Consider the following 12630-nt stretch of genomic DNA (forward strand, 5'->3'; position numbering starts at 1 on the left):
CCAAAAGTGGTTAAAACTACCAACTACAATACATTGAAAATACCACACTTAGGATACAATTATATACTGAAAAAGGTAGCAATGCCAAGAAAATTGGCAATTAACAAAATCTTGTTAAAGACAGTTCTCGTAAGTTGTGTTTAAAATCATCCATTTTAACATCTGCAAAAAAGTCAAATTTATTATTTTACATCATTATGGAAGTTAAAGAGAACAATCAAGTTGTCTCATGGACTGGAAGGTGACTTATTAATTCCCTTTCATTTCCAAACCTCATTAAGCAGTCACTACATTTATGAGGTAAATCAGCTGAATTTTAAGATCTTCAATCTGTCCTGTTGAATATTCACGATATTGACATAAATAAATCCCTTCAGATAAGTGTGAATTGAAATGTTTGCAATATTCTAGCATGCTTGCAAAGCCTTTCCCACAGTCATCACAGACATGAGCAAAAATTTTAGTATGTGCAATAGCAACAGGCCTGTTAACATTTGTATGAAGTCTGTTCTGAAACCCACATACTTGACATACAAAGAAGTTTTTACATTTGTCAAATGTAATTTTGCTTAAGAGGCTGTACTGTCCATGTTCTCCATTGTTATACTTATCACTTAACTCTGTTAATTTACATGCATGGCTATGCAAGTCTTCTGGATCATTCATTTCATGTTCACAGAACTGACACAAGTACTGTTCGTCACAGCTGTGCTCCTGGAAATGTAGGTAGAGTTCACTGCTGGAGGAGAACTGTACATCACACTGCTCACACCAATAAAGGTGATCACTAAAATGGGTGTCTGCAGTGTGCTGGCTGAGGTTCTCAAAAATTACTGTTTTATAGTCACAGCATTTACAAATGTAGGGATCCTCTTCATGCAGTTTGGATGTTCGATTGGAAACATATTGGTAGAGAAACTCTTTGCATACTCGACACACAATTTTTTGTTTGTTTGTTTTTTGCGGTACGCAGGCCTCTCACCGCTGCGGCCTCTCCCGTTGCGGAGCACAGGCTCCGGACTCGCAGGCTCAGCGGCCATGGCTCACGGGCCCAGCCGCTCCACGGCATGTGGGATCTTCCCGGACCGGGGCACGAACCCGTGTCCCCTGCACCGGCAGGCGGACTCTCAACCACTGCGCCACCAGGGAAGCCCCCGACACACATTTGAATCACCACACTTATGCTTCAAGATCATATGCTGCTTTAAATCAGAAAAATATTTGCTGTTGAACTCACAAAGTTCACATTTATAGAGGCCACTGCTATCAGCTCTCAGTAAAGGCCATTTCTGCTGGGCAGTCACATTCAAAGCTTCGCTCTTGTCAAGAATTTTGCAAGATTTAGCTGGCGGCTCTTCATCAGTTTGGTCTTGGAGACTCTCAGGAATTGTTTTCTGTCTCTATAGCATAATCTTCAGAAATTGCATGCACTTCTGCAGCAACTGGAACATCTTCAGCAGTATGAACTTCTATAGGGCTCTCCTCTTGAGTTTGCTGGTTGATTGATTCAGGAGAGCCGCACTCTTCATCACAAATTTCAGTATCAGCACATTTTTCTGTAGAAAAGGCAGTATTGGTCTAGAATTCTAAGTACAGGACCTGGAACCAGGTAGTTTTGATTTCTGTTTGTGGCCTTGATTCCATCTGTAAATTTTGGTAAGTCTTTTGATGTCTCTGTATCAGAATCATCATCATTTAGTTGTCATGTCTCTAGGCTACTGTTAGCTGTAGCAGTTTCTCAGACTTCCCTTGTTTTCGACGACCATGACGATTTTGAGGGGACTGGTAGGGTATTTTGCAGGATGTCCCACTAATGAACTTTGTCGTTTTTTTCATGATTAGACTTTGTTGTCAGAATATTTTGTCTGGTTGTCTCATAGAACAAACACTGTAACAATGATCAGAAAAAATTCCACGGAATCCATCTGCAGTTCTGCTTATTCCAGAGGAATCTGAATAACGAGAAGGGTGTAAAGTCTTCCTTTTCCTTTTTTTAGGATATTCATTCATACCTTTTTAATTTGGTATATTTCTTAATACTGGAGTGAGGAAAAATGAATCACAGGAAGTTTTCACAGATGGTAAAAAAAAAAAATGCCAGTCCTTGGGGTCCGCCCGGCCAGCCCAGGCGCAGCTCCGAGGAGGCGCCGGACCAGACGCCTGAGCAGGTTGGGGGCACCACGCAGTCCCACCCCCGGGCGCAAGGCGGCGGCCGGCGCCGCTCTGGCCCTCACGCTCCGGGGCGCTCCTCCGGGCCAGCCCCACTCTTTGCCCGCGCGCACTACGCCCTGCCTGCCAGGTCCCCGGCCCAGGCTCGGCGGCCGCACTCGGGCACGTTGTGTCTTTGATGATGATTTTGAGCTACTTAATTAACTATCCCTGGTGGCACTTTACCTAAGACTTCTTCCTTTTTTACGGCTGTCGGTCTGGAGATTTCTAATGCTTATAGCTAAAACAACTTTTCCGCAACATTGCAACCTGCAGTATTAGGCCGTTGAAGTTTTCCTCTATGTCTAGTTTACTAAGGTGATTTTTTTTTGTAAGCATTTTTTTCTCTAATCAGGAACTGGTTCAAATATTTTTCTTCATCTTTTGAGATGGAGGTATGATTTTCTTCCTTTAATCTGTTAGTGTAGTGAATACCATCAATATATTTCCAGAGGTTGAAACACCTTTGCCTTTGGGGGATCAACCACGCTTGACTGTGAAGTAGTATTCGTTTTAATAATTGACTGGGTTCAATTACTAATTTATACTTTAGTTGTGATACTTGTGTTTATTTTCAAAAGTGATGCATGTTTATACATTTATTTTTTATTTTTACTTTTTGGTTCTGTCTTCTTGTGTTTTGCATATCTGGTCAGGCTGATTTCTTATGGTGAATTGGGAAGTTTTGTGTTTCTCCGTGCTCTGGAACAGCTCCTTAAAAATAGAGTTTTTGGATTTCCCTGGTGGTCCAGTGGTTAAGACTCTCAGCTTCCAACGCAGAGGGCACGGGTTCGATCCCTGGTTGGGGAGTTAAGATCCCACGTGCCATCCGGTGAGGCCAGAGAGTAAAAAAAGAAAATTTTAATGGAATTTTCTCTTCCGTGAAGACCTGGTAAATTCTTCTATAAAATGATCTGAATAGATCTTTTAGTAACTTTTCAAAAGTAGATATTTTAATAGCTTCTCAATTTTTTTGGTATGATTTTGGGTCTAAGTTTTCCACTTCTTCCTGAGGTGATTTTGGTAATTAATCTACTCCTGGGATGTAATTCTAGTTATCTGTATTTTCAAATGTATTTCGTAAGTTTGAGCATAATATTCTCATGTAATATTTAAATATCCTTTGTATCTGTAATACATGGTCATCTTTATTCTTAATGCTGCATTTGTCTGCTTTCTCTAGCTTTAAAATATCGTATTTACCAGAAATTGCTTATTTTGTTTCTTTTTAAAACTTTGGGTTTTTTGGATCAAGTTTACTAGGGTTTTTGTTTGCTTATATTATATTAATGTCTGACCATGTCTCAACTCCTTCTTGAACCATAAACTTCACTTACTTTCCCGGATCCTAGTCTCCTGATTTTTTCAACTCAACACTTTGTTTTTCAATCTCCGTAGCTGGTTTCTCCACCCCTTTCCAACTCTGAATGTTGCTGTGTCTCAGAGTTCTAATGCAGACCTATTTTCTTTATCTTCCTGAACTCTCTAGGTGATCTCATCCAGAGGGTCTGAGTGAACAATGGTTCTGGGTGTGGGAGCTGGATCTAATGTGCTTAGAGCCTAATCCCAATTCTGTCACTTAATAGCTTTGTGATATAGTATTTGTATAAAGTGAGGGAAACAAATTTTTCTGTGCCTTGAGTTTCTGAAGAAATAGTGACGGTATCTATTTCAGAGAACAGTTGTGAAGAATTGAGTTAATACATTTTAAGAAATCTAGAACAATGGAATATAGTTCAGTCACTATAAATATTAGCTATTATTACCAATATTCATCTCCATGCTTCAATATCATTTATAAGCTGATGAGCTTCCCTGGTATCCTACCTCTCAGAGAGTGGCACCACCATTCGTTCAGTTGGGAACAGTAGCATGGACAGGACTTTTACCTCCCTTGTACACTCAAGTCTCCCCAGTACCTCACAAATCTCTGGCATATAGTAGATGCTCAATAAATATTAAGCATGGAAACTAACACACCATTGTAAAGCAATTATACTCCAATAAAGATGTAAAAAATAAAAATATTAAGCATGTCACAATCTATGAATATCATTTTGTCCATAACCCACAAATACAGTGCCATCATTTCTAAAAAGTTTAAAACTTCAGTTTTAATAATAGAGTCATGTACCTATGATTATGAAAGGCTGGGAAAGAAAAAGTAAACAAAAATGTAATGGAAAATACAGTACACATTCCAATTAAAGAGGTAAAAATTACAGAATCCATAGTTTATTTGATCAAACCCACAAATACAAGTAAAAGAAAAGAAATATACTTAGGTAAAATGAGTAACAAACACAAAAGAAAATGGAAGGAATAAGATCAAACAGCTCAATAATGGCAATAAATATGAACAGATTGAATCCTTTCATTAAAAATACATATAGATTGTGATTTCAGAAGCAAAAGATACTGTGTATCCGTCAACAAATAAATAATAGATCTGGCTAAAGTAATTGAAATCCATATGATAGATGTAAAATTACTACTTAAAATGTAAAAAGTACTCCTGCAAATCGAGAAGAAAGTGTGGAATAATCCAAAGGGAAAGTGAACAAAGTATATACAATGGTAATTCATAGTACAACAACTCCAAAGGACTCAGGAAATAAGAAAAGTTGCTCAAATTGTCAGGGAAATAAAATTGAATTAACAATGAATAGCACTTAATACTCACAGACTAGCGAAAATGAATTAAAAGATCTATAACTGTTACAGGTAGAAATCTAGGGAAAAGGTACCCATATGCATTGCTGGTGGCAAGGTAGATTGTTAATCTTTTTTTGGAAAGCAATCTGACAACACCTATTAAAAGAACGTATAGCTTTTGACCTAGAAATTCACTCCTGGGAAATTTTTCTTTTAGAAACAAAAGCCACAGTCCATAAGAATCCATACACATAGCTATTTATTACGCCATTGTTAGTTGTGGCAAAAATGAGAAAGAAACGTACTGCCCATCAAATGAATGAATGAGCTGCATACCAGTTGATTTGAAAAGCTATCCACAAAGTCTTTTTAGGTAGAGAAAGGAAGCAGGAAAACATACAATATGATTCCATTATTGCAAAACATACAATAACTCCTTCCAAACGAAAAACTGTATGTGTGTTTGTGTATGGGAATGGAATTATATTTATGTATAGAAATATATACATGATTAAGCAAATAAATAAGCTGAAGTATTGTTATAGTAAATCAAGTATATATAAGACTAAGTATCTGTATGTGTTTGTATCCAGAATAAAGTGTGTGTGTGTGTGTGTTTAAGGAAGGGAAAAACATACACATATGATAGAATATACATGTATTTATGTACATAGATGACTAGTTATACGGATGTCTATGTATGTAAGATTATGAAGATGTCGATTTAAACAGGAGGAATGTTGAATGATCAGATTATGGGTATAATTGGGTGTATATGTACACAAGTGTGTGGATGGACTTGAGATTGGGATGACATATAAAGTTGGGGAGGAGCTAAGGGTAGGTTTGTAGTTGTGGTCATGGTTGTAGATGGGAATGAAGTTAAAAGATGGACATCTGTATAGGTTGTGGACATGTATATGGATAGAATTAAGGGCATAAATCTGGGTTCAGATCTGCATCTGGAGGAGATTACAATCTATTTTCTACACAATTATATACAGGATTTTATATATCTATAGCTCCATAGGATTATGAATATAGATTGTGTGACTGTATAGGATTATTCATTGGATTCTTTAGCTGTACCAGAATAAGATTTTTATTCCACATCTGTTTCAGATCATGCTTAATTATATAACTATATAAATCTAATGTGTGTATGAATACATATATGCAAATACACATATTAATGTATCTGTGCTTTACATTATACAATTATGAAAATGAATCTCTCTATAGTTTTAATATCTAGTAGTTTATATATATATCTGTGTAAAAATTCTTCTATGGACTTGTGTAAAAAAATATACATCTATCTATACAGGAATATATGGACATTTATACATGAGTCTACTCCTGTAATGGATTATGCAAATATATCTGTATCTTCATAAGGGATTATGCAAATGTATTATTTACAAAATGAATTATGCAAAAGGACATTTTGTTAAGATTATGTAAATATACCCATGTCTGTAGAGGATGATCCAAATATTTCTTTCACTGATTCCATATCAGATTATGCAATGATAGCTATCCCAAATTATGTAGCTTCACCTATAGAATGCTAATACATAAATAGTCTCTATATAGTGTTCCATAAATGTATGGGTATCTGCTTAGTATTACAAAATATTGCTGTATCAGTAATTTCATCTATTTAGAATACATAAATATATCTTTAAAGATTATGTATATCAGTTAGTATCTATAACTTTATATGTTTAGAATAATCTATCTCTGTATGGTGTTATTTAGGGTACTAGCTTCTGTTCCTACATGGAACCATGAAAATTTCTGTGTGTCACTATCGATATAGGATTATGTAAGTTGAGATCCCTTATGTATCTGTATGGGATTATGTGTAAATACATATATTAGACACTATGTAAGATATATATTTTTGTGTGTGTGTCTGGATCTGGAGCTTGTTTAATATTAGTAAAATGTATCTGTATATATAGTCATGCAAGATTATGTAAATTTATTTGTACTAGGTCTATAATTGTAAATACATTTGTATTTGTATATGCATAGAATGTCATCACTAAGAATGTGCAAGCATGTCAGTATCTGTATGTAATTATAGAAGTGTCACATGCCAATTTCTCTATTTCTGCCTCTTTGAGGATAAGATATAGATCTATGCACTAAATGTTTATGAAAATAAATCCATAATTTTACCTATGTAGCAATGTGTAAATATATCTTCCTAGGAATATGTAAAAGTGTTTTATTAATCTAAATCTCTATAAGATTAGGTAATTGTGTTTCTTGAAGTCTTTTCACATTTATTTTATTTTATTTTAACATCTCTATTAGAGTATAATTGCTTTACAATGGTGCATTGGTTTCTGCTTTATAACAAAGTGAATCAGTTATACATATACATATATCCCCCTATCTCTTCCCTCTTGCATCTCCCTCCCACCCTGCCTATCCCTACCCCTCTAGGTGGTCACAAAGCACTGAGCTGATCTCCCTGTGCTATATGGCTACTTCCCACTAGCTAACTATTTTATATTTGGTAGTATATATAAGTCCATGCCACTCTCTCACTTCATCCCAGCTTACCCTTCCCCCTCCCCGTGTCCTCAAGTCCATTCTCTACATCTGCATCTTTATTCCTGTCCTGCCACTATGTTCTTCATAACCATTTTTTTTAGATTCCATAAATATGTGTTAGCATACTGTATTTGTTTTTCTCTTCCTGACTTATTTCGCTCTATGTGACAGACTCTAGGTCCACCCACATCACTACAAAAAACTCAATTTCGTTCCTTTTTATGGCTGAGTAATATTCCATTGTATCTATGTGCCACATTTCTATATCCTTGCTCCCAAAGTCCACCTCCTCAATTTGGGATGATTCGTTGTCTATTCAGGTATTCCACAGATGCAGGGTACATCAAGTTGATTGTGGAGATTTAATCCTCTGCTCCTGAGGCTGCTGGGAGAAATTTCCCTTTCTCTTCTTTGTTTGCACAGCTCTTGGGGTTCAGCTTTTCCACTATTTTATCTTCCAGGTCACCTATCCGTTCTTCTGCCACAGTTATTCTGCTCTTGATTCCTTCTAGAGAATTTTTTATTTTATTTATTGTGTTGTTCATCATTGTCTGTTTGCCCTTTCATTCTTCTGGGTCCTTGTTAAACGTTCTTCTATTTTCTCCATTCTATTTCTAAGGTTTTGGATCATCTTTACTATCATTACTCTGAATTCTTTTTCAGGTAGACTGTCTATTTCCTCTTCATTTATTTGGTCTGGTGGGTTTTTACCTTGCTCCTTCACCTGCTCTGTGTTTCTCTGTCTTCTCATTTTGCTTAACTTACTGTGTTTGGGGGTCTCCTTTTCGCAGGCTGCAGGTTCGTAGTTCCCATTTTTTTTATGTCTGCCCCCAGTGGGTAAAGTTGGTTCAGTGGGTTGTGTAGGCTTCCTGGTGGAGAGGACTGGTGCCTGTGTTCTGGTGGATAAGACTTTCTGGTGGGCAAGACCACGTCTGATGGTGTGTTTTGGGGTGTCTGTAACCATATTATGACTTTAGGCAGCCTGTTGTCTAATGGGTGTGGTTGTGTTCCTGTCTTGTTAGTTGTTTGGCATAGGGTGTCCAGCACTGTCACTTGCTGGTCATTAAGTGGAGCTGGGTCTTAGCGTTGAGATGGAGCTCTCTGGGAGATCTTTCGTCATTTGATATTATGTGGAGCCAGGAGGTCTCTGGTGGACCAATGTCTGGAACTTGGCTCTCCCACCTCAGAGGCTCAGGCCTCTCACCCCGCAGGATTACCAAGACCCTGTCAGCCACATGGCTCAGAAGAAAAAGGAGAAAAAAAGAAAGAAAGAAAAAATAAGATAAAATAATTAAAATAAAAAATATTTAGGAAAAATAAAAAAAATTAAAAAGTAATCAAAAAAAGAAAGGAAGAAAGAAGAGAGCAACCAAACCAAAAAACAAATCCACCAATGATAACAAGCGCTAAAAACTATACTAAAAAACAAAACAAAACAAAACAAAACAAAACGGACAGACAGAACCCTAGGACAAATGGTAAAAGCAAAGCTATACAGACAAAATCACACAAAGAAGCACACACATACACACTCACAGAAAGAGAAAATGTGAAAAAAAATGTATATCCCTGCTCCCAAAGTCCACCTCCTCAATTTGGGATGATTCATTGTCTATTCAGGTATTCCACAGATGCAGGGTACATTAAGTTGATTGTGGAGCTTTAATCCTCTGCTCCTGAGGCTGCTGGGAGAAATTTCCCTTTCTCTTCTTTGTTTGCACAGCTCTTGGGGTTCAGCTTTGGATTTGGCCCCGCCTCTGCGTGTAGGTCGCCCGAGAGCATCTATTCTTTGCTCTGACAGGACGGGGTTAAAGGAGCACCTGCTTCGCGGGCCCTGTCTCACTCAGGCCAGGAGGAAGGAGGGGTACGGGATGTGGGGCGAGCCTGCAGCGGCAGAGGCCGGGGTGATGTTGCAACAGCCTGAGGCACACCGTGTGTTCTCCCAGGGGAGTTGTCCCTGGATCCTGGGACCCTGGCAGTGGCGGGCTGCACAGGCTCCTGGGAGGGGGGGTGTGGGTAGTGCCCTGTGCTCGCACACAGGCTTCTTGGTGGCGGCGGCAGCAGCCATAGTGTCTCATGCCCGTCTCTGGGGTCTGCGCTTATAGCTGCAGCTCCTGCCCGTCTCTGGAGCTCGTTTAGGCGGGGCTCTGAATCCCCTTTCCTGGCGCACCCTGAAACAATGGTCTCTTGCCTCTTCGGCAGCTCCAGACCTTTTCCCAGACTCCTTCCCAGCTAGCTGTGGTGCACTAGCCCTCTTCAGGCTGTGTTCACACAGCCAACCCCGGTCCTCTCTCTGAGATTTGAACTCCAAAGCCGGAGCCTCAGCTCCCAGCCCCCGCCCGCCCTGGCGGCTGAGCAGACAAGCCTCTCGGGCTGGTGAGTGCTGGTCGGCACCGATCCTCTGTGCGGGAATCTCTCCGCTTTGCCCTGTGCATCCCTGTTACTGCGCTCTCCTCCGTGGCTCCGAAGCTCCCCCCCCCCATACCTGCCAGTGAAGGGGTTTCGTAGGGTGTGGAAACTTTCCTCTTTCACAGCTCCCTCCCAGAGGTGCAGGTCCTGTCCTTATTCTTTTGTCTCTGTTTTTTCTTTTTTCTTTTGCCCTACCCAGGTACATGTGGAGTTTCTTGCCTTTTGGGAAGTCTGATGTCTTCTGCCAGCATTCATTTGGTGTTCTGTAGGAGTTGTTCCACATGTAGATGTATTTCGGAAGTATTTGTCGGGAGGAAGGTGATCTCCACGTCTTACTCTTCCGCCATCTGGAAGCTCACATTAATTTTAGATAGTTGTTCAAGATGCGTACACACACCAACACACTTCAATGAGAGTATGTCTGTACCTATAAATAAACATAAGCAAATTTTTATATTTATAAATTTATTTAAATATTTTTGTGAATGTGATACCTATAAACATATATACACAACATACATATGTTATGACATGTAGTAATTACAAGATTATCTGTGAAATATGACACAACATACAAATTGAGAGTTATCACTAGAACCACATGCTCCTTCTGTACATCTTTGCTGTGCTGCTCCCCCAGAGCTAACCATAATTCTAAATCTTTAAAAATAATCTTTCCTTTCTAAAATAGTATTATCTTATATATACACATCTCCAAGCAATGTATTGTTTATTTTTCTTTTTTTAAGTAACCTGATTTTGTTCTCTTCTGTGATTTTTTTCACTAAAAATTATATTTTAAAATTTACTCATGTTGTTACGTGCATCTGTGATTCATTTTACTGCTGTCTTATTTTCCACTTGATGAGCGTGTAGTAATGTAATCGTTCTATAAATGAAGTGCCTATATTAATTAAACAAAAACAAAGGTTCACTATCAGCTTATGAGTTTCTGTTCATTCACAACACTTGGAATTATCAGAATTTTCAATTTTTGCAACATCATTCTCATTATTTATGAAATTGAGCACCATTTCTTTCTTTTTTAAAACAGAATTGACCGCTTGTAATTCTTTTTCTATGAAATTCCTGTTCAGATCTTCTGCCAAAATGTTGTCATGCGTTTTCATTTAGTGTTGACTGTAGACAAGCTGCATCAGCATCATCTGAGAGCTTGTTAGAAATCTCAGCCCGCATCCCAGAATTAGCTTCAGTTAAACAAGATTCCCAGGGGATCTGTGTGGTCATTGAAGTTGAAGAAGGTCTACTATGCTGGTGTACTTTTTTATTTATTTATAGGATTCTATGTTCTGTTTAGGCATTCAAGGTTTAAATGTGACAAATACAGTTTTCCCTTTTGTTACTTATTTTTGACTCTACTTATGGCATATTTTGATAAATAGAAGTTCTTACTATTAATGCAGTAGAATTTACGAACTATTTTAAAGGTTAATGCTTTAGTTTCATGTTTAAATAGCTCTTTCCTATCCTAAGATCATAAAAATATTTGCTTCTATCTAAAGAGTGTTAAAGTTTTGCTGGTTAAGACCAGCCCATGTCTTCTTTACATATTTCAACTCAGGCTGATGGAGCAAATTCCACCTGGGAAATTCTGGCCTCCTACAAGAGGGAAGAGAGAGATTGACAAAAGTGGATGATGACTGTTAAGATTTCCATTCAGAAACAGCATGTATCACTTTTTGCTCCTATTTCACTTACCATAGGAAAGCAAATGGCCAAACATGGCATCAATAGGCTAGATATATAATTTTATTGCAGGAAGGCTCTGCAAATATTTTTAAGTTAATGTAATCCAACAGACTCATTGGCCCTCTCCTTCTTAGACAAAATCTACTCATCACCCCTTTCCCAAGAGAAACAACCCCCAACTGCCTTGAAATCACTGTATTTGGTTCACAGTTCAGAATCTCATGCTATTTATTTCTCCTGTGCTTTCTCTTGGCCAAGAGTTCTATGAAGCAAAAGGACACATTATACATCCCAAACTCAGCAAACAATAATGAGACCAGAATTGAATAACCACCGTAAACATCCATGTTCAGAAAGAATGAGGCTCACAGCAACTAATCTTCCATAGCCATTCTGAAGTCATATTGTGCAAATATTGCAGCTGTTCCCTCTGATGGGGGTGGGGAGCATTCCTTGTTTGGGTTCAGGTTCATTGTTTTCTAAGCCTTTTAGCTCTGTGCTCCAGGAAGTCCATGCTTTGCCATTATTCTTCTTGACCACATCTGAAGAGACCATTGAAGAATAAGCCCTCTTGGGATTATTCTTGGGAGGCTGAGCAACTTTCTCTGCCTGTTTCCTACTCGTGGAGGGTTGGGAGCAAGGATTGTAGTGAGTTTTGATCCATCAGATTCTTTTACTCAAGGCTGGCATTTCCATGACAGCAGTACTCAGTAAAAACTTAGTTGACTTTTATCTATTTGATTTCAGTCAGCTCCACATGCCAATAGTGACAACCCAAATTATTTTTATACGTGAATACCTTAAGTGCATTAAACTTTTGTGGAAGAACCACACCCTTATTCTCACTTCATTAATTCATGCCCAACTTAATGATTACTGAGTGCTACCTTATTCAGAGATTTTAAACAAAAGTAGGAGGTCTAAGATATTGTGACCTTGTTCCAAAGTTTAGTATTTTTTTAAACGTTTCTTTTCAAAATTTTCAAATTTACACCAAGGTAGTAAGGTAAGAATAGTATAAGAAATCCCCATATATCCTTTTCCTAGATTCACCAATTATTAATATTTTGTCACATTTTT

The 12630-nt window shown here is 38.2% G+C and overlaps 1 pseudogene across 1 annotated transcript; it reads right to left on the reverse strand.

Annotated features, from left to right (window-relative positions):
- Positions 1–217: 217 nt before the first annotated feature.
- Positions 218–2010, reverse strand: LOC309960949 (zinc finger protein 639-like; annotated as a pseudogene). Its single transcript has 3 exons — positions 1845–2010; positions 1144–1693; positions 218–918 (listed from the first exon to the last, which is right to left on the reverse strand). The product of its transcript is annotated as a zinc finger protein 639-like (transcript).
- Between the last annotated feature and the right edge of the window lie 10620 nt (positions 2011–12630).

The sequence above is a fragment of the Leucopleurus acutus genome (genome assembly GCF_964270905.1).
Source record: "Leucopleurus acutus genome assembly, chromosome: 1".
Lineage (NCBI taxonomy): Eukaryota > Metazoa > Chordata > Mammalia > Artiodactyla > Delphinidae > Leucopleurus > Leucopleurus acutus.